Genomic DNA, 23,342 nt, shown 5'->3' with positions numbered 1-23,342 from the left:
CCAGTGGGGTCTTTCCACAGCCGCATCGCCTTGTCAGAAGCCAGGGAGGATGTGCTCATGGGAGAGCACAACACATCAGTGCCTTTTCAGGTGACAGGAACAAACCTGTGACTGGCGCCGAATGCACAACACAGACACACTTATTCCTTAAGAACCACATGTGTTCATGCTTTAATACCAGCTCTGATTGCCTTTCAGCTGGGTCATTCCTGTGGTTTGCAGTGGCAATATTCATAGCTTAATGTGAGACAACTAAACAAACCCAAATCTTAGCAAGCCTTGGCTGCTCACGCTTCATGGGAGGGAGGTAGTGCAGTGGGTAGGAAAGGAAACTCCACAAGATTTTCTTCTGCTTGAAATGTGCTTTGTTTTTTTTTCCCCTCTTATTGTTGGTTGGGTTTTTTTTTTTTTTCAATATGAATAGAAGAAGGTCCTTTGAATTGCCTAATCCCAGGAGTTAATACAGCAAAACCTGCCCCTGCATAGATGATTAATTCCATCTCTTCAACACGTTTTACTTCAAACTAAGATGTAACCTTGTACTTCATTGCTCAGACAATGTTAACTGTAGGAGAATCACAGAAAGGAACCAAGTTCATTTAAGACATAAAGCAATTTTGAATTGCATTGATTACAGTGATCAGTCTATCACTTTAATGTCATCTCAGCTGGCATTTATTAAGAAGACATACATGTGACAACCCATTGATCCTTAACACTGCAGCAGAGATAAAAAGTCTATTTGCAAAGGAAAATGACTTCTTTAATTAGAAATGGAGTATCATTTTCTCTTCTCTTTGTTAGAACTTTAGCAGCCACAGATCAAATACATCATGGGAGGGGTTGTAGAATATGCCATCTAGTTTGATTTTAAAGTCTTCATAGTTAATCATTCAAAGTTGTACAAAGGAGCACTTGAGCTAGGAAAGCAAACAGGGCTATTCACCTGTGTGAAGGCATCCAACCCCCCTGCTCAAGGAGGGCCCCCAAAGGGAGTGCATTACTGCCTGGTGGGCTCTGCCACTAGGCTGATGTTCAGCAGACAGGGTTACTACTGCATCAAGTCCCCCTCTACACACTGAGCAAAGCAGCAAACAAAAACTGTTCCACAGACTTTCAATTCAGTCTAACTTAATTGGCCTGCTATTAGATATCTAATTGCCTTCACAATGTTTGTACAGTATTTGTCTGCAAAGCTGGAGAGAATATTGGCTTATTTCAACTCAGTAAACTCTCAATTCCCTTACAACAATAGACAGAAATCTGCATTCCTGTTTTAATTTTCCCCAGGGTACAAATTACAACTTTCAGGTGGCAGATCTTGACTTTATTTTGCTGTAAACTCTCTTCATGGCAATGTAAGTTGTCACAGATGATGGCTGCTGAACACCTAGCTGTGTATCTCCAGCCTGTATCTCCATGCAGGGAACAGGAGCCATGCAACAATCACAGAATGCCACGGGTTAGAAGGGACCTCTGGAGATCATCTACTCCAACCCCACTGCCAGAGCAGGGGCACCCAGAGGAGGTCAATCCCCTGTGCAAGCTCTGGGAAGTTCACTCTCAAACACCTAGAACTGCAGAGTTGTTTGGCTGTGATCTTGGTATTAAATAATTTTCATCTTTAACTACACTCAAGTGCTGGAAACACTCAGCTGCTACCCTGCAGTAAAAGGAATTTCAATATGACCACAAGATCTAAATTGAGCCCCAGTTTTGCAGCTCTGTTTGAAATAGCTGTGCATGAACATGTCCAAGTGGAAATCAATAATTCATCTGTTGCAGGGTAAGGGAACTCACCAGCACATGAAGACTTTTGGGCTTAATCTCTGAAACAGGACAGAAAGATCTGAACTGGGAGAAGAGAATCACAGTTATTCAGCTAAAACAGAGAATCTGGGCTCCCAAGGTTAGGCTGAGATTAAGGAGAGTTCTCAGTGGTACTGCTTAGGTGGTATTTGACCAAGAGCTGTGCATTTACAGATCTAGAGAATCTAAATTAGCAGTACCTCTGTATAGATCTCACTTCACCTGTCTAGAACTTGACGAAATGATTCCAAATACTTTAGAAGCATGCAAAAGTTTCTGTTCAGGACAGTGGAATGATTTGAGCCAAGTGATTTTTTGGTAGATGTTTACTTTTCAGGAGGTAAATTAGGAGACCAGGACCACACAACATAACTGAAACCAAGAGTTCCAGTGCCCAGAACCACTGCTCTCACTCAGCACAGTTGCTGTAGAGGAAGAATGACTTGGATATAAAGCTTAATGGATGGAATTATATCTGCTCCAAATCCAGAATCTAGTGTAGGATGATGCTAATATCATCTAATAATATCAGGATCAAAGATGAGTGGAATAAAACTTCCAAATTTAGCTGCTCTTTATCTGCAGGTGTGAATGTATAATGAATCCTCACCACTGGCTCCCTGTTATAAATCCAGGGATTTTGTACTCTGACAGCAGTTTCTACAATTTTCTTTTGGCACAACCTGCTTGGAAAATGTGACAAAACAGCAGGGTGCCAAAACATTTTTCTAAATGATCTGCTTTGCAAGACAGCTTCCAAGTGTGACCCTGATGAATCTTATCATTACTCTTGGAATGGAATAAACATGAAAGAAGGAACCCACATATCATTTACTTAAGCAGGCATCTCTTTGTTTCTTTCACATCCACACCAAGGCACTCGTTCCAGCACGCAAAGCATTTCAAATCCAGGTGAAATCAAAACCCATTATTGGGTAGGGTAGAATTGCACAAGGGCCTATTTTTGAATCCTGCTGTCTCAGACAAGTGCATTTGATGTCATCTCAATTACCATGTTAGCTCTAACCAAACAAATTGCTCTTCCTAACCACTTCTTGCATGTAACTCTCAAAAGGAGATGGCAGAGTTTCTCCAGTGGACAAAGTCATCCTCTGGCAGACTAGAAAGGTCAGGATTTGACAAGATTCAAGCTACAGAGCAAGGCTGGATGACTCTATACTTGAATTGACTTAGATCATTTTAATGGTAGAGAGAACAATTTTCTTGCAATTTACAGTGATGGTCCAGCATCTAATTGGGAAGAGTTTATGGGCAAAAGCTACATCCAAAATAGGGAGGGGATCATTACACATCTTCAAAAATATGGCTCCAATTTAAGGTAGATTCCAGCTGCAACCCAAATTTCCACAGGCTTCCAATTTTTGCACCTCAGCATGATCTGCCTTGCTGCAGACACCCAGAAACAGACAATGAGGACAGCAGAGTACACAGAGAAAGGTTGCTGAGGTGTACAAAGAAAAGTGAGCATAAAGAGAGTTAAGTGTGGTTTGTTCCCTCCTCCTTTCTCAATCTAGGAACCCTTCCATATGCTGTGTTCTATTTATTATTTCTGCATTGCATCAGGAGGGAAATATTCACACTGAGCCACAGGGATTAAAGACTGAAGCTCTAGAGCAGTCAGAGCACATCCGTCATATCCAGCTGGTTTCAATTCCAACACCTCACACCTGCTTTTATTTATTATTCCTGGGCAAGACAAGACAGAGCTCATTTTTCCATCTTTAAAAGCTTTCTTAGCAAAGACACAAATCAGTCTGTTCCTTCCCCTTTTACCTCTGCAACAGCCTTTTGAGACAACATTAAAGCCAACTACTGACATGGGGAGGATCTGACCTAACAGGAAGATCCCGAGATGCTGAGGCTGGACAGCTCCCTCCCAGCACGGTGACAACATGGAACAGCAACACCATCAACAGCCATAATCTGCTGTTTGCAGAGACTCTTAACCCCATTTACTCTCACAGTTCTCAATTACTTTGTTTTTAATTTACATTGGAAAGAGGTTTGGGTGGCAGTGAATTAAACTGATTCATGTCCTACTTTATTGCAGCAGGATCTCCACTTCTACTCATTCCAAGCTGAGGTTCCACAGAGCCATTTGCTGGCGGTCCAGCTGAACTGCTTTCCTGTTCTCCACCAGGAGCTGGCACTCCCTCAGCACAGCTCTCCTTTTTTACCAAGTCATCTCTCCAGACAGGGGCTCATAAGTCATTCTTTCTGCAATCTCCCTTCATGCCACGGGCTGGTCTTTTATTAGGACCTTTCTAATTAACTGCTGAACAGTAATTAATCAGCCACATTTAAAATGCAAAGCAAATGTACCAGACCCCTTTGCACTTACTGCACAAACACTTTCCCACCTGCAGTTGCTGGTCTCAAACACCTAGCAGAGCAGGTTATTATTGGATGGAGATATGGCTCATTCTACCAGCAACTGCTTCCTTCTGCCCTCCAGACACACACCTATAGTTAGCTGATTGCTGGACATAGTTTGGCAGGAGTGGCAAGAGTGCTGAGTCAAGACTTCCTTTGATCATCTGCATCATATTTTGTTTTCAGTCTTACCCACAATGTATCCTCAAGAAGAAAATCTGCAGCTGTTTGGTTTTTTTCAGCAGGGCAGGAAGATCTCAAATGCACACCACTAGAACCAACCAATGCTGCTTTGAGCCAACATGGAGCAGGTGATACAAACATCATGGAAGCTTGCTCATTTTCACTGTGTTTAATTGCTTGTGGAATAGGAATGAAAGCTGCTTTGTCTTTTTTTAACCATCTTTTTATATTCTTTTGGAATGCTACCTTTTAAAGAGAAGATTTGGCAGCCAACAACAGGTGAAGCCCTGTTCTAAAATAGTTCTAAGAGTAAAAAACTAAAAGACCTCTTTTCTTGTCTTTGACAGACCACCCCTGAGTGAGTTCAAATATTGTGGATCTAAGATATATGATGATCAATCAACTCCTCAGGACTTTTAGCAAGTGATTTCCTTCAGTTTTGGAATCTGCCAAGTAGATAGAAAAAAAATCTTCCCATGGCAAATGAAACAGGCCCTGAAGTTCATAAAGTACCTGAAATCCTTGGATGAGGTTTAGCTCTGAAACACAAAATACAAACATTTGAAATCTCAAAATACATTAGGAGATGCTGAATGCATTTGCTTGAAGAGGCAACTCTGCCTTCCTACTCCAAAAACAATTAAGAATACTCCACAGCAAGAGCAACTCCAAACTGAACTGAGCCATCAGAATCTGGAGAGCATGCAATAAAGCACACCTAGAGCTGCCATAATGCTGATATGCTGTAAATGCCAGCCAGTTTTTGGAGGAGTAACACACACTTACCAGACAGCCATCAAGGCAATTGCCCATGGTACAACATTAAAAAAATAGATTGTATGGTTTGCTGTAGCATCAAGTCTCTATTCAAGTGTAAAAAAATTAATTGACTCCATCTGTATTGGCCTAATGACTGATTAAATGACTAATCACGGAAGTCTTAATTAAAATCATTTTTTCTGTACAGAAGAGGATGGAGGGAGGAAGGCAATCATTAATGTGTTATAATGTATGTCAGATTCCATTTGTGCCATTTACTAACAGCCATCAAATGAGTAATTATGCACAAGGTCATTCTGTAAACTTTCTGCATACATCAGGCTGATTGGATTAGGGCTTGGAGCTTGGCTACATTCTGCATGTAGCTGCTTTTTTCCAATCACAAACCAGGTAATTAATATTGCTCAGAATAAATAATAAAGGAGCCTGACATTTCCTCTTCCATCATTGCACCAGCCAAGCCAGTCAAAGATTCACACACAAGTTTCATGCCTCGCTGGGTGAAGTCCCCAACCTCACCCATTAGGCCCAGCCCATCCTTCTCAGCTACTCAGTGTTCCTCATGAGTTGACAGGGATCTGTCACACAAAGTCTGTAATATGCAAGGAATTTTTCCTGCATGGATAAAGGGAGCAGGCAACTCAAAGAATCCTTGTCAAGTAAAGTAAGATGGCACAGAAAGCTTATTTTAGGTTTTAGTTGTCAGCCACCTGACTACCCTGATGCATAGTGACCTCTGCTATGGAAAAACAACAAACTGCCTCCACCTCAACAGCTGAGACTAAGCTATTTAAAACAAAGTATTAAGTTGGAATAAAAAAGTGTGTCTTAAGATTAGATGAACCAACTTTCCACTTGCATGTAACTCATACACAGGACCTACACTTGGATGAGATGTTGCCTACAAACTGTTCAAGTGCAAAGTATAAACTGGAACACAGAAAATGTTGTTTGCCAACAGCTGTCCTGAAATCACGGAGTTTTCTTGCCACAGCAAGTCTGCCAAGCTGCAACCATCCTGCAACACATCCCAGATGACAATGCACCATCTCCTGCATGAAACAATCTGCTCATAAAGATAAAATTGGATATCTTAATACAGAAAAAAAAGTTGGTGGAGCCCTCTCACTCTTATCAAGAACTGTCTAATTCTGTAAATATCCCTTCCCTTCCAAGTCCTGAATTCAGCTGTGCAGCACTGACATGAGCTGCAGTGGCAGAATAGGTGCCAAGTTCCACTTCTTCTGAGATAACTGAATCCATTTTCAGTACTGAGCAAGTTCCCTCCACTACTGCTGTCTCTTTTTCCTAAAAAGAATTATTCAGACCAAAAACCTTGATAAAAAAGCTCTCTGCAGTGACACTGAGAATGGGCCTCCTCCTGTGGACATCCAGGGTGTTGCTTTAGAGCACAGCCAATTGATGAATAACTGCTCAGAACATGCATGGAGAGGCTGAAGGGACAAAAAGAGATGAAAAGAATCTTCACTCACAACCATGTAATAGCCAATGACACTTCCAGCATGATCAAGCACTGTCCTGTCCAAAGTACTGCAAGTCATAGAAAAGTCTCTGCAAAGCTACAACCAAGTTCCAGATTTCAAGCCAGAACAAATTTCAATTAGTTTGAATTAACACAAACTTGACCTTGCTTAGCACAGACCTGAAGAAAACACCACGAGACAAATCAGCTCTGCATTACTGTCAGTGTCACAGATGAAAGAAGCTCTTCTTACTAGCGAAGGAAATGGAACTCAGAGATTCAAAACTAAACTCAACTATTCTATGAAGCAATTCAGAGCTTTAAGGTGGCTCTCAAGGCTCAAAACCAGCACTGAAACTCAAATGTGCCACTCTCAGAGCTTCTAGAGATTCACAAGTTTCATTGGGCTGGAAAGGACCCCGAAAGGGCATCTTGTCCAAGCCCCCTGCAGTCATCAGGGTCACTTCCAATTAGATCAGGCCATCCAAGGCCACATGAAGGCCCCCAGGGACAGAGTCTCAACCACATCCCTGGGCAACGTGTTCCAGTGTTTCACCACTTTCATTGTGCAGAGCTTCCTCTTGATGTCCAACCTAAATCTGCCCTGCTCCAGTTTCAAACCACTGTCCCTTGTCACCAAAGGCCCTTCTAAACAGCCCCTCCCCAGACTTCCTGTAGGTCCCCTTCAGCTACTGAAATGGTGCTCTAAGGTCTTCCCAGAACCTTCTCTTCTCCAGGCTGAACAGCTTCTTAGTTTCATCTTCATTTGAAGACACACATTCAAAACAGCCACAAAATCCCCCAACAAAGGGGAAGACTCCAAAATAAACAATGTCCATATGGCACAGTAAATCTCTCAAAACCTGAAGTTATTTTTATGGAATAATTCAAGACAATCTGCAGTATTCTGCTAATGCAAATGAAAACTTGCACAAGCACCTAAATTACAGGGTGGTGTGCCATTCTTCACCGAAATGTAGGAGTTCCTGTTTCAATCATTTCTATTGTTTGAAATCCATAATGAAGTGGCTGCCACTGCAGGCAGAGACTGACTTCTGGGTGCAGCTAATTAATGCCTCAGGGGATGACTTACCGTAGGCTTGAAGGAATTACTAGACAGGGTGAAGATCGATGTGCTAGACGGTCACAAGTACGCTAAGTGACCTGTCTGAAACATCAGCATTGCTTTTTTCCTGCAGACACTGATTACACAGGTTATTCCTGACCTTTGATTGGACAAATATTTAAGACAAAGCCAAGCATTTCAAGTACCTCTCAAGGACCTGAAAATGCAGATCCCCCTCTCAGAGCACAAGCATATACCCTTCACATCACAGCATCGAAGTCCAGCTAAGCTTGACTGCAAGACAGCCTTCTCTGTTTCTTCTTCAAAGGGTCAGTCACAGAATGGCTCAGGATGGAAGAGACCTTAGAGATCTTCTACTCCAACCTCCTTGCCACAGGCAGGGATGCCTCTCCACTAGATTTGGCTGCTCAAGGATTCATCCAACCTGGCCTTGAACATCCCCAGGGAGGAGGCATCCACAACCTCCCTGGGCAGCCTGCTTCAGAGTCTCACCACCCTTGTGCTGAAGAACTTTCTCAGCTTCAGTCTAACCCTGCTCTCCCTCAGCTTCAAACTATTCCCCCTTGTCCTATTGCTAGACAGCCTTACAAAAAGTCCCTCTCCAGCCTTCCCTTCAGGTATTGGAAATGAAAGTAAAATAAAAATACTTTAAAGTAGCTTAATGCTTTAAGTATTTTAAACACTTTCTTTCTCTTGAAGTATCTTATGCCCCAAAGACACCAGGGAAGAGAGATGCCATCCCATATGAAGGCACCTCCAGCTATTCTAGATCCAGAAATCTGGAAATTTGCAACTCTTTGGGCCACTTAATAGGATAAAGCAAAACAGGTTGAGAGTAAAGGGTTGGAATGAAGCCTAGAGAAGCCACTGAAGGAAACCCAGAACAAAAAAAACCCTACACTGAATTCCCTGGTCACAGTGTGAAAACGAGGGAGACAGTTGCTGTGTGTGGTAAATGAATCCTTTTGGAAAGTGCTTGAAATAGTTAGGTACCTCTGAGTTCTATTCTTAGCCAGTGCACATTGTTCAGTCTATTTTGACATAAGCATTTCTCATCCTGGTTAAAGATGAAAAAAACCCTGTCTGCTACAGAGGAGCTCTTGCAAATCAGTGGGACCAGCCTGAAGAGACATTGGAGTCTGTGCCTGCCCATGTCAGCAACACCCATTACAATTAGTTTGTGCTTTGCTATTAGCTGAACTAGTGGAAGAGGTGGGAATCAGTCATTGTGGCAGCTCAAGTCAGTATTTTAAAAAGCCTATGAAGTCTTAGGGTATTAGGCAAATAAATTATTAAATTAATTAAATTATGAGGTAAATAAATTAAAGCCAGAGCTGGAAAAGTCATCAGTAAGGAGGCTGGAGGAAAAGGCACTTTCATCACAACCCAAAGAATGGGAAAGGTAAACAACTTTCTCTTAACTGTTGCAACTGCTAGGTCTCAGAGAATCTCTCCATGCTCATCTTGTCAGTTCAGAAATGCAGATGAGATGTCCCCTGTTCTTCTATTTGTTTTGTACAGTGAGCACAATTTCTGCATGAATGTCCAACTGTATTTCCATCCTCTTTGTGTCACAGAAACCTCATTTACCACTCATTCTTCTCCACATGAAAAGATCTATAATGAGGAGTCTTTCTGTCATTGCCCTGCTCCTCTGAGTCAGGAATTTTCATTTCCCCCTCATACTTGCTGCTGTAGCTGCAATTTCATTTACTGTCATCTCATACCACAGCCCTAATGCAAGCACATCTGGGGCTGGATCATGGAAAAGCTTCAGTATTGCTTCCCGAGCGGCGTATCGATGAAACGGCTCTGAGAAACCAGAGGCTTTATTTACTATGTTCTCACATGGCACTCAGAAAAAGGAAGGTTTATTCCCTCTACTTGAAGTGACAGTTTGTTCTTCCAGTTAGTCACCTAGCAAAAATATGTACTGTGCAATTATGGAGGTTCGTTTAAACACACCAGTGTTAAACTAGCAAGGTTAGATGTAATTACTCAGTGTAATCACAGCAACAGAAATCAGAGCTGACTGCAAAACATAGCTGAAAAAACAGGTAGTAGAGCTGATGGCAATTTAACTGTGCAGTGAAGCCTCCCACACCTACTTCATTGGAAAGAGAGGGAAAACAGCTCTAATAATAATAAGCTTTAAAGAAGTGTTAAAACCCCTAACCAAACACCCCAAAACCCCCAGCACCAAAAGCTCTCCCAGCTGAAGGACTAAGCAACACTGCTCTTGCAAGCACAAGCCCAGCCTACAAGGGCACAAGCCCAACCTACAAGGAAGCAAAAGATGCATTGGCATAGAACATGAAGGGCAGTATTACATTGCAGTGGGCAGCTAGGAGAGAGACAGGGCCATTTGTCCCCAAGAATAACAGCCATTAGGGATGGTTTATGGTAAAGAGCTGAAACCTGCTTCCAGCAGGCAGCCTCCTCCAGCGGAGCACTAGGAATACTGATTCACACATACCTGCTGTCTTCCATTTTCTCCTGTGAGACTGTCATCTTCTCAGCTTTCTCAGCAGATATTCTGCCACTTGGCTTTTTGCCTCCTTTCTACAGGGGGAAAAAAAAGTATTTCTGTGGTGCTTAAGAAAGTGCCAAAAATGGTGTAATTTATGATGTGCTAGTGTTTTCCTTTGCATTTATAAGTTAAGAACAAATGCTAAATCATCACCACTTGAAGATGGTGGATCTTGATTTAGATATATTAAGATTCTCTCATGATTTCCTGTTATTTATTTCTGTAAACAAACCAGATCCTGGTCACTAACCTATTAGCATCTCCTGCAGCAACTTCAGCCAAACCATAAGAGATAAAGGGCAGAGTGCACACCTCAGTCAAAAGAATTGGAAACCAGAAGCTGTACCAGACCTGAAATGCTGACCTGCTCTTCCCTTTTAGAACTAACATCTTCCTGGGAGTGAAGCAAATGGCTACCTGTACCTGAGACTCCAAACTGGGCACATCTCACTGTCCCAGTTCAAACAACAGTATTTAGGCTTTTGCCTGGAATGTTCCCAGCAGAGCTTCAAAGCCTTCAGTTAGCAAACCAAGCTCTTTTCTGGAATTTTTAAAAGCCTGCATCATTGTTGTCTTCATTTGACTGCTTTGTAACCATGCAAATGCAGTATTTTAAATGAAGGTTGGCAGAGAGAGAGGTTTAATAGCTTTTACTCCTCCTCCTTTGCTGAAATATTCTTCAGGATCCCACTGCAATCAGTACTGCAAAGCCTGAGAAATGATGTGGACAGCACTACACAAATTAGGTTTTATTCTCGCTCCCTTCGTTCAGGTGTGAGAGAGCTGATGCCACCCTGGATGGGTTTTTGTCACAAACACAGAGTAAGCAGTTACACAATACTGCAATCACTACTGATACATTTGCACCAACCCACTCTGCAGGAACTCAGCTTTCATAATGAAGTAACTCCTGATCCCTGCAACACCTGCAAGAAGGCTGTTCTGGTCATGTCCTTAATGAGGAAGATTTCATAACACAAACCAGAAGACAGGAGAACACTCTGCTAGATAAATTTCCCATCCTGGCAGGAATATTTTGTGTTGGAAAGCTGTTGTTGAATAATTCAGAACAAAACCTAAAAACAGTTTGTCTCAAATTCTGTGGGGTGGAGTGTGAAAGCAAGATAATATTCTCCCTGCAATACTTGATCCTAGCTAGAATACCTTCAAGTAGAAAATTCCTAGTTGTGAATGCTGCAGTTATCTCCACACTGCTGGAACTTTGTCATTATATGGCAAGATAAAAAGTTAAGTCTCTGCCTCTGCAAGGACATTAAATAACATCTTTCTCTCCATTAGCTTTTGCTGTAGCAGTGGTATTTATTCTCTGGGCAATGAATGAGAACAGAGTAACTCCAGGTTCTTAATGCAGCAGCAGTTCCAGAAAGGTTCCTGTGGCACTGAGTTTACCCCTTCAAAAAGAGAATTATTAATTGCTAGCTCTTGTGCCACACAGTTTTGAAGATACTTAACACTGAGCAGTGCACTCTAGTCCCAAGGCAAAGCTGTCCCAGGGATGGGAAATCAAGATGAAAAAAAGAAAAGACCCCACTCAACTTTTCCTCTTGAACAGTGAAGAGATGGAACATCAGTGACCCTTCATGGTAGAAAGGGATGAACATTTCTAGTGCAAACATTTTCATGTTTGACACTTCAGGAGGGCTGCCCACAAACTATTTATTAGCACAGTGAATGTCAAGATCCTTAGAGTAACAAGACCACAGCTGCTACACTTGTGTGATCTGGGAAGCACTTGAAACAAAGAATTCTTCAATTCACACCCTGAGTCGCTGTATGACCTTGAGTAAGACAGCCTACACTGATGCACAGGGAAGTAATAGCACATCCCTGGCTCACTAAGAATGGCAGAATTGTCAGCAAGCCCACAGTTGTCAATAGTCTTTAGAAAGAGGAAGTGCCCCAGCTGTGGAGCCTAGAGAACACTTACTGCAGCACCTAACCCTCCCCTAGCACAGCTGGAAGGACACAAAGCAAATAGATATCTCTTTCATAGGAGACAGTGAACCCAACTCCCATCTCTATTTACAAAGTCTTCCCACCTTTCCCAGGAGTCACTTGCAGAATTTGGCTCCCTTGTTTATTTAAGAGCCTCTTAAGCAGCAGTGGAAGTCCTAGATTTAGATAATCCACTTAAGATTTTTTTCCCTGCAAATCTTTAGCTGAAATAATCTCAAAAGAAGTAGCTGTTTAAAGAAAGGTTCTTAAGAGCAAGGGTTCCAAGGTGCCTGAAACCTTCCACATCTTTAGCTCTATTTCTGTTGTCCCACATGGGACACAAAGAAGGTTCAGACAGCAAATGAGGCAGTTTGTGACGGCCATAAAAAACATACTACCCAGGCAGCCATCTAAGAAAGCTTAGAAATCTCAGTTTCACATGCTTGCAGAGTGAAGCTGAAGCTTCCAAATCAGAGAATCACTCCTTAAATACTCCCTTCATGTTAATTTTAATTACCACAATTATTACTATCAGCAAGACAAAGATGATGTGCCATCTTCGAGGGCTAAGTGCCGGCAGGATGACTACTTTCATACAACCATTCTAGAGAGGGCAGCTTGACCTCTCTGGGAGTGAAGTATCAATTAATTATCTTTTTACAGCCAATTCAATTACAGCACACTAATCACTTGCATAGGACACCAAGCTAGGAGTTGGGAGTGGCTGGGGAAAGGAAGGAAAAATATATTGGCACTGAACACCTCTCAGTAAGGATGACAAAGCAGCAACCCTACAGCTGCAGATGGGATGTTTGTTAATATCCTGCTAGCAGCTCTTACCTGTTTGTAGCAGAATAAAGCTGCAATATCATCCTCATTTAACTGAGCTTTTGCAGAAGTGGAGTTATTGGTCCTAAGGGTAATAGACATTTCATTTAAAGGTGACCAGACACACTGCATTAGTCTTTAATGTTAAAGTTAATTCACCACAGAGCTTTGTTCATTAAGGGGAGGGAAGAGGGACAATGATCTATGCAGCAGAAAGCAAAGTATATTTAACTTTTGTTAGATAAACTAATGTTAACTCAAGTTCCTGAGGACTACTTTGCTACTGTGCTGATCCCCAAAGAAAATGATCAAGGGTGGTGCATCTACAGTAATGCACTCAGCAGAATATTAGCATAGAAGCAAACATGTCTTGATTTATGACCACATGAGCATTGCTACAGAGGGCAAACTCCAACACAAGTATGAGTGCACAAGTAAAGGCAAAACAAGTGCAAGCACAACCAGCATTTGAATCACTTATGGCATTCATGCAATAAAATGGCAGAAGGGAGCAGGCCAAAGGAACTCTTCTGACATGAATTTCTGTTCAATGAGTCTTGCACCATTTAGTTCAGCATAGATGTCAGAATCTGAAAGATAAAGCTATCTAGCCAGGATCTGAAACAGCAAGGCAGAACTGCTCCTTTCAGCAGCCTTGATGGACAGAATTTAAAGTACCAAACAATATTTTGACACCTCAGTTGCAGAAGTTAAGCAATTAACAGCAGTTGTGAAGATAAAAACTCTACAGTCTGGCCATAGAATAACTGACAACCTCTTTGTAGCAAAAAAACTATTTCTAGATGACTTTAAATCAATCTAACATGATGGCACCAGAATGAAATGTACACCTGGCACATCCAGTGGGTAAAGCCATGTCCATTTCTGTCATCTGAAAGGGCTCCATCAGGGGTAAACTGCACTGGCAGTACAACACCACAGGATAGCTGGTGGGAATCTACCCTTTGCCTGTTAGTGCTGTTTAAATAGTTTTGTTCTTTGTCATCAAAATCCAGTCTGGGAAGCCACTGCCATTCTAACACAGGTATTCTATCAACCTCCCACTTTATAAACACACAGACTGTAAAACAATTACTGGGTGAATTCATCTCTCAGTGCTGCTCTAAAAACACAGCCAATGTTAGAAAATGGTGTTCAAATTACCTGTAATAAACCCAAACCACACACAGCCAGACTGCCAGTTCCCATAAGGAAAACACATTGCATGTTTCCAAGAGCAAACCCCAAACCTCCCTAATGGAAAACACAGACAACATATTGAACAAATAGTTTGCTTTCACTGCTGGTTAAAAAACATGAAGCCATGAAGGCACTGAGGCTGAAATCAACTGTTGACTGAGAAAATTCTCTCCCATTAGTATCTTGCAAAGCTAACTTCAATCAACACAAACCCCCAACAGTATGCCAGAACAAGGAGTGAGGTTAATTTGACAAAACCCAAAGCATTTAAGAGCTAAGGGGTCTGTATTAGTCTTAGCTTAGGCTGTTGAGCCTGAGTTATCTTGCTAAGGGGTAAAGACCTTACTCAGCATACCCATGGCATTAAAATACTTAGAGGAGTAAGAAAAAACTTGCTATTAGCACCAGCATAATTGTAGTACAGGTAAACAAAATCCCCTAAATCCTGACCTGGGGAGGCCAAGTCAAAAACTTCCAGTATGTTGTAGCAGTCTGGGCTCATTCCCCAAAGTGACCTCCTTAATGCCTGCATGTAGGTTTTCATACCCAGATGGCATGCACTAGAAGGGGTTTCAAGTACCACATGAGTTACTGTGGAGGTTTATGTGAACAAAAGCTGCACCCATTTATCTCAACAGGCCCATACTACCTTAGGGACATGAACAAGACAGTAAAGATAATGAACTATCCACCAGAACTACAAAAATCATTGACTGGCTTAGGTTGCAAGAGATCTCAGAGATCATCTATGCCAACCTCCCCTGCCATGGGCATGGATGCCTCTCAATTAGACTCAGCTGCTCAAGACCTCATCCAGCCTGGTATTGCACATCCCCAGGAAGGAGGCATCCACAGCCTCCCTGGGCAGCCTATTTCAGAGTCTCATCACCCTCATACTGAAAAAGTTCTTCCTCAGCTCCAGTCTAATCCTGCTCCCCATCAGCTCCAAACCATTCCCTGTTGTGCTGTCTCTAGACACCCTGATGAAATGTCCCTCTGCAGCCTTCCTGTAAGATCCCTTCAGATAGTGAAAAGCAGCTCCAAGGTCCCCCTGGAGTCGAGTCTTCTCCAGGCTGAACAACCCCAGCTCCCTCAGCCTGTCCTCATAGCAGAGGTGCTCCAGCCTTTGGATCATCTTTGTGGCCCTCCTCTGGACTTGCTCCAACAGCAGGGTCCTTCTTGTGATGGGGACACCAGATGTCTCTGATTCAAAAGACCCTCAGAAAAGTTAAATCATTTAACATCACATTTATTATATATGCTCAAAAGGACCTGAACAGAATTAAGTGGACAGCCTGTCAGTGGGAGCAGTAACTCTCGGGCAGGGCAGAAGCTCTGCTGCAGTCAGCTATTCACCCCTCGAGCTTTCAGCTGATAAAGCCTGAACATTCACTAACGACAGTTACATAACTGCATCTCCACAACAAAACTTCCACAGCAAGTGGCAACAGAGGCAAAACCAGTCAGCCCATCCTGAAACTTGTTCTACTGAGAAGACCACACTCCCAGTCAAGAACCTGGAACTCCAGCTTCCAGCAATGGCTTTTCCCTACCACTGGCTTCTGTCTTTGAAACATTTAATTTGATCTCTGGAAATTAATGTGGAATTAAAGTGTTTTTAACTAAAAAAACCCAAACCAACCAACCAACCAACCACCACCTTACAGTGACAACCACAAAAAGTTTCTATTTCTGCCCCTGAATTTAGCTTTTTTCCCTCTGTATAGTGACTTTAGTTAACCAAAGATTTTTCTTGCGAGAATGACTCTCATCCATATTAAAGCTTTTAGTGGAAACAAAGACTTCACTCGGAGGGAGGGTTCATCAAACCCACTAAAATTATAATCATTTAATACAAGTAATGACTACTCTGTATTTAAAATATTTTCCCAGGCAGTGCTTTAGCATATTGTGTATTCCAAACAAAGTGCTACTGCATAATCATTAGCTCTGTACCACGTAGATCTCTGCCCTAGGAAGAGCACAATGAAGATCCTGGCAAAATAAAGAATATTAAGTTTTCTTAAACACCTCTGCCCAATAAGATTGTAGGGCAGATTTTTGTTGGCTGGACCATAATTCAGAGATACAATGTTCTGAGATGCTGAAAGGAAAGACAAAGTTATTTTATACCGAGGAAACAAGACCAGAAGCAATCTGTCCAGCATCACGCTGATCATCTGGGCTCAGAATACAAACCCTCCCTCTCCCATTTCATATTCACTGCATGATGAGCTTACAACAATCATTTTCAGAAGCCACTAGACAAAAATGTCTATAAACATCCAAAATCCAAGGGACTAAATGAAAAACTACACAATATTTGTTAAACTTTAGAATCTGCCAGAGTTAAAACTGTGAGTGTGTTAAACCCTTCAAGAAAGGAGGAGAAAATTCCTCTTCCTTTTTTCTTGTTTTTCATTGTAAATAGGACAGGAGGTTATCTTCAAATAGAGGATTTTGGTTTTTCAAGTGTTCTCACATCCAAATTGAGAATTGAGCCATCCATGCTGCAGCCCATCAAACAATAGCAGTTGTGCAATTACCAGCACCTGCATTCCAATTCAATGGATTTAAATTACCAAGGGGCCATGGCAGATACCCTACTGACAACTATTAGCATCAAAATCTCCTACAGTTTCAAGCTGTGGGTGGGGATGACAAAAGGTTAACAGACTAAATATAAAAATCTTGCTGAATATAAAATCAATGTGCTTTGTTACCAAAATCTGGGTACTGCAATTTAACCAAAAGAGGGTTTAGAGTATCTGGCAATCTTCCACGTGTGGGAGCTTGGCTTTTCTCTTAAGCAAAATGCTGAGCAGCCAGTCTGGAACTTTGAAACAAAGCAAACCAAAGATCCAAAACATTTCATATTAATTATATATATAGGTTCTCTTAAACATTGCACCAAAATGACCACCACTCAGAATGAGTCTTTCATATGATCAGATTCAAAATCCAATTATTTGATTACATGACTTAGTGAGGGAAATATTTCAGTGGTCAAAATCACGTGTGCTAAAAAATCCTGGACTTAGCTGGACACTAATAACAACCATTTACTTCCAATAGGTCATCAGTACACATCTGTATTTTCAGAAGTGGCTTCTACTTCTGTGTAGCTACCAGGGGAAATAAAGAACAACTTTAAAAAACCCCAGAGCTGTTTTTCATAATGCTTGGGACCACAGCTTTGTTTTCTTTAGACTGAAGACACAAGTGGAACAGATGTAAACAAAGATTCTGCTCATTAAAGTCACTAAATCAAAATATTGAATTTGCTGAGATCAAATAAGTAAAACAGACACCAGCAAAGAGCATCTTCAGTACATCCCCAAGGCTAAATTATCTAGGTTGTCCTTTTGTTTTCACTGACAAGTAAATGGTCACAGCATAACTCTGGATCTAGATACATTCAGAGAACTTTAAAGGCAAACCTTGATTGCTTTCACCACCCAAAATTTGACATGTTTTCAATAATAAATGCCAGAATAATAAAATCCCCTGGGAAATGTATCACAGACTGTAGACCTGAAATAAAGCAAGGAGCAGGCTTGTACAGCCAGAGTCTAACTCTAAATTGATGCTTCATCACATTGAGTTAATGTGGATGTGCTTGACACATGCTGGGACCCCTTTTATCACAATTAGTGCAACATCTCCAGCACTCCTTGCAGGTCTAATAGAATCAGCATGTTTAGGACTAGCCCAAGGTTTCTAATTGCAAAATCAGCAAACATGCTAATCACCAGTTTATTGCCCTGTCCTGTGTGGACAAGCCACGCTTCCTTACTTTCCTTACAGTAACTGATACAGTGATGGCTTCAGGGAAGAGCCCAGATAAAACAATCAGAAATTACAACAAATATCTATGAAAGAGTAGAAGCTGCTAGCTGAAACACCAGCCAGCCAGGAACAGAACTAAACAGAGAAGGAACCTAGTTAGAGCTGCAGTTTCCCCTCGGCCCTTACCCAGGAGAAAATCTGAAATGCCAGATTAAAAAAAAGAATAATCTGATTCTGCAGAAATGTTCTTCCTTGCTGCCTGCAGTAAAGAGGGGCTACAGCCAAAACCCTTTTTTCAGCAGAATATTTGTCTGTAGTGGAAATTACTAATAAGCCTTCAAAGAAGTCTTTGATGATCCTCAGGCTACCTCTATTGATGATGTCAAGAGTTTTAGCACTAAGGGCTTCAGTGGAGAAGTAGGAAACACGGATGGGGAAATGGGCTTTGAAGTGAGCTCTGAGAAGCTGACACAAAATAAATCATGTTAAGGCTTGATCAGGCAAACAGATGTCAAAGGTAAAACCTCTATTGACTTCAAATATGAGCAAAATTAGGGCCTCAACAGTGAATCCAAAATACAGATTGTTCTGAGCCTTCAAGGTTAAAAACCCTCACTATGTCTGAAGACACCTTCCAGTGTTTAGTACAGCTGTCCTCATAGCATTTCCTCATATGATTAGAATTCAAGCACTCAGGCTTGGGAGCTTTTGCTCTCAAACATACAAGCTGTCTGCTTACATGATCATGTAAGAAGCATAATCTTATTTTTGATATTAAAACTTGAGCAAGAAAAAAAACAACCCTGCAGATTTAAAACTATTCTTACCACCCATGGAAAAAAAGAAGTCCTGCTTGTCACTGCAAGCATTATTAACATGCATGTGACTGACCTATTACATTTGCTTTTAAGATATTGTCTCACTTGGGAGTACAAGTGGTGAGTCAGTTGTTATGGTAACTATTTTTCTTGGGTTGTTTGTTTGGTTTTTTTTACCTGACATATGACAGCCTGTGTCATCTGATGCTGTTCCTCAATTAAGCTACACATTCACTTTTGTCAAAGAGTCTAAAAACAGCTCCCTGGGTGAATAAATAGTGGGAGAAAACTAAAGCAGAAGCTTTAGGAGGTATAAAATTGCTCAAGATGTTACATTTTACCTCGCCCAACTCCAAATGAAAAGATGCAGCTTTGGCTTGGCCCTCCTGTATGCTCCAAGGATAAATCATCTGATTTACTCTCCCCCTTTTTACTCAATTTCAGCGTATCAGTTCCTGTAAAAGACAGAGCTCTCACCACAAACATTCACTATTGATGACTAAAACTTACTTAATTCAACTGAATGCCGTCAACTGAAAGACAACCCCCCCAGATCCGTGCTCATTATTTCTGTTGCAGATCAAGACATCTTAGGGGAGGCTGCATGACATCATAGAGCAGGATGTGAGACATATTGGAGAGGGCTGTGTGACATCATGCTCTGACTAGGTGATGAGGGAAAGAATGCGGATGTTGGCTACCTGGACTTTAGTAAAGCCATCTCCTACAGCACCTTGTAGCCCATGGCACAGCCAGGTGGACTCTGGGCTGGATTCAAACTGTCTGGCTGGGCACAAACAGTGGGGAAATCAGTGGAGGTAGCGGGGAAGGAAGAAAAAGAATCCATTAGTGATAAACATGAATGAGACTGCAGTATACTTAAGGCTAAGCACTTGTGACCTAAAAACAGCAGGAGCCAAAACTTGAACTTTTTACAGCTCCAATCTTCTAAACAATGAACCAGAGACACGTTTGGGGTTGCTTAATACAAAAGCCCTGCACGTTTCTAGCCCTGGTTTCAATTGAAAGCTTGTTACTCAGCCTTGTAAATTCCCCTCAGTTGAAGGCATGTAGCACAATAATGTTCTTCAAACCCCAAATACCAAAAATATTTCAGCTGATGCAGCAGAAATGTGATGAGATGAAGCAAATGTAAAACAGAGGGATTACAACAATCTGGACAAGCAGCAACATTATGTCACTGATAGCAGTGCCTAGAAATGTATTTATTACACTGGGCTGTCTTGTAATAACATCACAAATGTGAAGGAGAACACTGCTCAACACGCACACATCGCTTCCATTGGGGCAGTAAATGGAAATAACCAAGGTAAAATTGCTACTCTAAGTCCATTTAGACATGCATCTAATCCCACTTCAAGCAGTCTTTGCTATCTGTGCTAAAAGGAGTCCTGGAAAATATTTGTGAAAATGCATCACCAGTAGCAAGAAACAAAACAAAACAACCCACAACAAAAAACCCCAAGCCACCCAAGGATCACAGAATCATTCAGGCTGGAAGAGACCCTTGAGATCATCAGGTCCAACCATGAACCCTATTCTACCAAGTTCCCCACCAAACCATACTGCTAAGTGCCACATCAAATTGACCTTTAAATGCATCCAGGGATGGAGCATTAACTACCTCCCTGGGCAGCCTGTTGCACTGTTCCAGCAGCCTCATGGTGCAGAACATTGCCCCTCAGCTTATCACTTCAGGCTTTTGCAGACAGTCCCTCCTTGGAGCCTTCTCCAGGCTGAACAACCCCTGCTCTCTCAGCCTGTCCCCATAGCAGAGGTGCTCCAGCCCTCTGATTTTTTTCATGGCCCTCCTCTGGACCCTCTCCACCAGGTCCATGTCCTTCCTGTGTTGAGGGCTCCAGAGCTGGATGCAGGGTTCCATCTTTCTACATGAGAGGAGAATGTTTCAGGACTATGAAGGAGAGAGCAATCATTTGTACGTTTTTATTGCAGCCTCCTAAAGGGCACAGCAAAATGGCTCAACCAGCACAAGCAGTTGTGCAGAGGCACGCAGACATGCCTAGCCAAGCAGTGACACAGGCTAGAACACTGCCTGCAATAACAGGATGCCTCCAATCCCCCAGACTGCCATTAACTCAGTGAACTGTGCAAAAGAATGAGTGGGGTTTGTTTTGAAGTCCTAATATTTAAAGCAAAACACATTTTCTACGTTTTCTCTGCGATGTCATCTTTCCAAAAGCACTGAAAAGCCTCCCCTCAAAGTGCTCTTTTTTCCCCCGTGTTGCAGCATATGGTACCCAACCCGAGAGTCAGAAGGTATTTTGTTTCTAATTGATTAAATTGCATGAGTCAGAAGCAGGATTTGCACATGGACTGCAAACCAACTGCTTGTTTTCCCCAAATTTCACAAAGCAGCACAGAGCTAGGACAGTTACCTTTGCAGCCCCAGCTACCAAGTGGCCAACCAAAAGCCTCCTTGGAAGCATCAAATCTGCAACCCTGCTGTCACCAACTCCTAGGATTTTATTCCATGGCCAGGAGCATTTTGTGGGGCTTTTCTTGTTGCAATCAGGGATGAAGAGTAAGTGGAATGTCTTCTAGTGGTATGGATACAGGGTAAGACTTTGCCAATTCTGGTGCTTCCAGTCTCACAATGCAAGAACCCAGATTCACCACCTTTAGGATCTTAACATCAGAAGCCAAATGAGGCTATGGGTGGCTCTGAAGGAAAAGGGAGAAGTCAGGAGAAAATTAACTCCTCCCTGCACCATCTGCTTGACTCTTTTTTCTATCAATGTATAATGGCAGTTGCATGGACATGAAAGCCTAGGGCTGAGTAATCCTGAAACTAACACTCCTCCAATTCAAGATACTCTAACTGCTGCATTTCAGGGACCAGCTTCACATGCCAGCCAAAGTTGTTACTAGAAGTATGTGCAGCACAAGCAGCATTTCTAAAAATTAGTAAAGGGTATAAAATGCAGACTCCAGATTCAAGTTTCAGGCCAAATTTCATTCTTGGTAAATGAATAAAGACTCTAGAAGTTATGACTTGAACTGTTTTGATCTTACTGCACATCAGGATGTTTTGCCTGATTAAAATAGCTGAGAAGAAACCCTAGCAGGGGTAGATTTCTCTCACAAAACAGAATGTGTGCCATAAAATTGCTTATTTCATACAAGAGAGTCAGCACCACGTGCTTAAAACAAATAAAATCAGTTAAAAACTGCCTCTTCATATTACAAAGGCAATTTTTACACTCTCAAGTTATTTTAGTGCTCTGCAAAGACACTTTCTCATCTTTGCATTTAAATAAAAAGCTGAGCAGTCAACTAATCCATTATCTTGACTTACCCATGCTGGCTGCTTGAAGCATCTCCTGTTCCACACAGGGTGTCAGCTCCAGATCCTGGCTCTGGCTCCCTTAGGAACTTGGTAAATCAGTACAAATCCAGAATTGCTCATGGCAGAAAAAGTAGATTTCAGTTTCCAGATGCAACTTATGTCAGAAGACAGCTTATACACTCACCTCCAGTGAGAGAAAAGAGTTCTGACATTTGTTTGTTTGTGCTGATGGGGTTTTAAATATTAATTAAGTCCAAATATAAGAATAAATTCACCATGACAGCCATTAGGTACTCAGGATATTAAATTTACAGCTGGGTACACAGTAGATGACATACATTAAGCATAACACTGAGAACTTCCTCTCCAGCAACTTTTGTCAACCTGGAGATACAGCTGACAAATGGGGACACAGAATTCATTTAGCTTACTTCTTGTGTTTTCCAAGCTCTGCTGAAATGCTGCAGTGACTCCCCTAATAAACAAGAATCAGGTTGCAGAGCTTCCAATAAATACTTCACTGCAGATCCTACTTCACCTGGTACTGTACTTCAAGTAATTACTGAGTAATTACAATTCTGACATCAGCCATTAGTCTTAATAGGGAGAAAAAGAAAACTGTCACTACAAAAATATAGAGAAATCAAATGTTGGGGGAGATTTTGGAAACAAATTTCACTGAGATTTAAAGGTTCTTTGCTTCTTAGAAGTACTAACACATTCAGTTTCCAGGGGCTTTAGTGGATTTAGCAGTGCTTCAGAAATCAATTATGAATTTAGGATCACAAAGTAGTATTTGAAAGGATGATTTTATGGGTTTAGTTTTTCAAGACGCAGCTTGCTGTCTTTCCCTGATTAGAGAATCCTTCTTTGGCTTGGACAATGATTTGACAGTGAACTTATCTCCCCAGAAGGATGGGAAGTAGACATCCCTTCCTGTTCCAGAAGGCAGTTTCTCCACAAAGCCAAGCTATCCTCCTGCTTGAAATACTTATCTAGACTTTAAGCTGAAGCCCTGTGAATAACCTTGACTTCCACAGCAGTGCATTTTAAGAAGATTTAAACAACAATTAAGTTTTAGCACCAAACAGGAATATCATGTGTTTCTTAATACAGAATGTAAATGATTGCACTGCTGAGAAGAGGGAAAATTAAGT

The 23,342-nt window shown here is 41.7% G+C and overlaps 1 long non-coding RNA gene across 2 annotated transcripts in view; it reads right to left on the bottom strand.

Moving 5' to 3' along the window:
• LOC137451071 (uncharacterized) overlaps window positions 1-23,342 on the bottom strand; it is a 105,260-nt gene that overhangs the window by 72,713 nt on the left and 9,205 nt on the right. The window contains exon 3 of one of the 2 annotated variants that reach the window (XR_010989722.1): window positions 10,222-10,298. The exons of the other annotated variant lie outside the window; for it this stretch is intronic. This is a non-coding gene — a long non-coding RNA (uncharacterized lncRNA). Of the gene's footprint in view, window positions 1-10,221; window positions 10,299-23,342 lie in introns of those variants that run through there. 2 annotated transcript variants of the gene reach the window in all.

The sequence above is a fragment of the Melanerpes formicivorus genome, unplaced genomic scaffold, assembly GCF_026170545.1.
Source record: "Melanerpes formicivorus ecotype bairdi unplaced genomic scaffold, bMelFor1.0.p_v2 SCAF_39, whole genome shotgun sequence".
Classification (NCBI taxonomy): Eukaryota; Metazoa; Chordata; class Aves; order Piciformes; family Picidae; genus Melanerpes; species Melanerpes formicivorus.
The sequence above is the reverse complement of the archived record's forward strand: the minus strand, read 5'-3'. Positions and strand labels throughout refer to the sequence as shown.